The 2,500-nt window shown below is 31.0% G+C and overlaps 1 non-coding gene across 1 annotated transcript; it reads right to left on the bottom strand.

Moving 5' to 3' along the window:
• Positions 1-2,322: 2,322 nt before the first annotated feature.
• On the bottom strand, positions 2,323-2,395 carry TRNAR-UCU (transfer RNA arginine (anticodon UCU)). The gene has a single exon. It is a non-coding gene; the product is annotated as a tRNA-Arg (tRNA).
• Positions 2,396-2,500: the final 105 nt, after the last annotated feature.

The raw sequence follows: 2,500 nt of genomic DNA, 5'->3' as shown, positions 1-2,500 counted from the left end.
ACAAATCGTGACCCTCCTATGAAAATGCTTCTAAATGACCCATAAATATTCATCTAACGATTAAGGAAGACGAGCGAGAGGTCAACAGAGGTCAATCTAATCTATTAGGCCTACGTGTGTGCATGGTATAGATGGATCGCATGAGATTTAAGGTGAGAGAATGATGATTTGGTGACCTTTGACCTGACCGTTTTTTTTGTGTGTTTTTGTTTGTTTTTTGTAAGGATGGTGTGGTTGTTGTTATTGTTTTTGTTTTGTTATTGTTAGTTTTGTTGTTGTTATTTTTAATGATTATTAACATCGTTCTTAGAGTTGTTATCAATATAATGATCAGTATTAATTGTTATTATCCTTGTTGTTGTTATTTTATTATCATTATTGTTATTGTTATTATTGTATTGTTATCATTGCCATTATAATTATTATTATCATTATCTTTAGTACTTATAGTCGTGGTAGAAGAAATAGTGATATATAGTGATATAGTGATAGTATAACCATCATCAATCATCACCATCTTCATCATCATCATCGTTGGCGTTGTCATTATAATCATCATCATCATTATCATCGTCATCCTCTCCATCTTCTTCATTATCATTATAAGCATCATCACCATCATCATTACCATAATCCGCATTTCCATCACTATTAGTATCATTAATAACATACCATCAATTCACCGCAGAATTTAAAAAAATATATAAAAATATAAAAATAAAAAATATAAAAATATTTCAAATAAAATACTTATTACCCCATACCCTGAAAACATTTTTAAGTATGTGTAATAAAACCTGTATTCATTTATGTATATTTCCGTACCCAAATACCTTATATCAGCGTCGTATTATCTATATACCCTGTTTTGGACTTATATTTCCATATTGATTAAATCTTGAATGATTTATAACATTTATTTTGATTTATGACTAATATCAAAATGGGGGAAATTAATATCTTTATTTTACAGTAATGATATTTCCTCTGAAAAAAAAAATATTGTGTTGTTAAAAATTATATCTATTTATGGGTATATAAAATTTGCTCATGAATCAATTTTTATTTTTTATCATCGTTATTATTGTTATCTAATCTATAGTATAATCTATAGTACACCTTATCATCTCAAATATGTCGTTTTTAATTCATGATCTTGTTAACATACTCTTAAATTTTCCTATTTTAATTCTACCAAAATAACCGTTACCAGCTTTCGAATATTATAATACACTATACCCATATATCACTTCCATTTTCATCTTAGTCAGTAAAATATTGATATTAATTTGGTTTCTATAATCATATTCACATTCAGAGTACAATAATCACAATGATAATACACACAATAACACTAGGGAATTTTTTTTTTAAATCTAATTTAAACAGGTTCGACACACAAGTTACACTATCACGTGGTCACAATACAAGGGGGGGGGGGGGGGCAGGGGACACAGGACACAGAACAGGGTCGACACACAAGTTACAATATCACGTGGTCACAATACATGGGGGGGGGAGCAAGTACGTGACACTATAATCCTAGGACACAGAACACAGTAATTCATAGTATAATGGGCTGTCAATCCGTGACTGTCTTTAACCCTACGTCATGTTCGCTCAGGTTGCATCATGTAAGCTTGTTGATTCAAGATTGCAGAGATTGCAGAGACGTCCGCTGGTGTAGCAGTTATATTGATGATGATAATGATAATGGTAGTGATAATGTAATGTTATTATTATTGTTATGCAACTATGCAGCAACTGATAATAACAATATGATAATGATGATGATGATGAGGATGAGGATGAGGATGATGATGAGGAGGAGGAGGACAATAATGATAATGATAATAAAATAATAACAATAATAATAATAATGATAAAAATAATAATGATAATGATAATAATGATAATAATAATAATAATAACAATAATAATGATAATGAAAAATAATAATGACGATAATGATAATTACAATAATAATAATAATAATAATAATAATAACAATAAATGATTATACATTTGAAAATTATTATGATAATGACGATAATAACAGATGAATAAGGATCAAAAAAAGAAAAAGAAAACTAAAAACTCGAAACGAAACAACATACAGAAACCCAAACGGGATACGAACCCAAAACAAACACGGGCTTCCGTCGCCGCCGCGTTTCATTTGTTTCTTGAGAACAAGATGGCGGATTCCTGCCACACATATTTCTCAACCTCCTTTATGCTTCGGAGGAATTCATCCACGCCATTCTCTCGGCGGTGGAGGACATAAGTCGCTATTTTCTTCTAAATTCGACCTAAACATTGCATCCTCAGCGGGATTCGAACCCGCGGCCTCTGGATTAGAAGTCCAGCGCGCTATCCACTGCGCCATGAGGACTGATGAGAAGGGAGTACGTACTTATTTCTTTTCTTTTTTTTCTTTTTACTTTTTTTTGTTGTGTGTGTTTGTTTAGTTGGTTTTGTGTTATTTTCGGTTAGATTT

The sequence above is a fragment of the Penaeus japonicus genome, unplaced genomic scaffold (genome assembly GCF_977035675.1).
Source record: "Penaeus japonicus unplaced genomic scaffold, GWHDUDI00000001_assembly GWHDUDI00000032, whole genome shotgun sequence".
NCBI classification, from domain to species: Eukaryota; Metazoa; Arthropoda; class Malacostraca; order Decapoda; family Penaeidae; genus Penaeus; species Penaeus japonicus.
The sequence above is the reverse complement of the archived record's forward strand: the minus strand, read 5'-3'. Positions and strand labels throughout refer to the sequence as shown.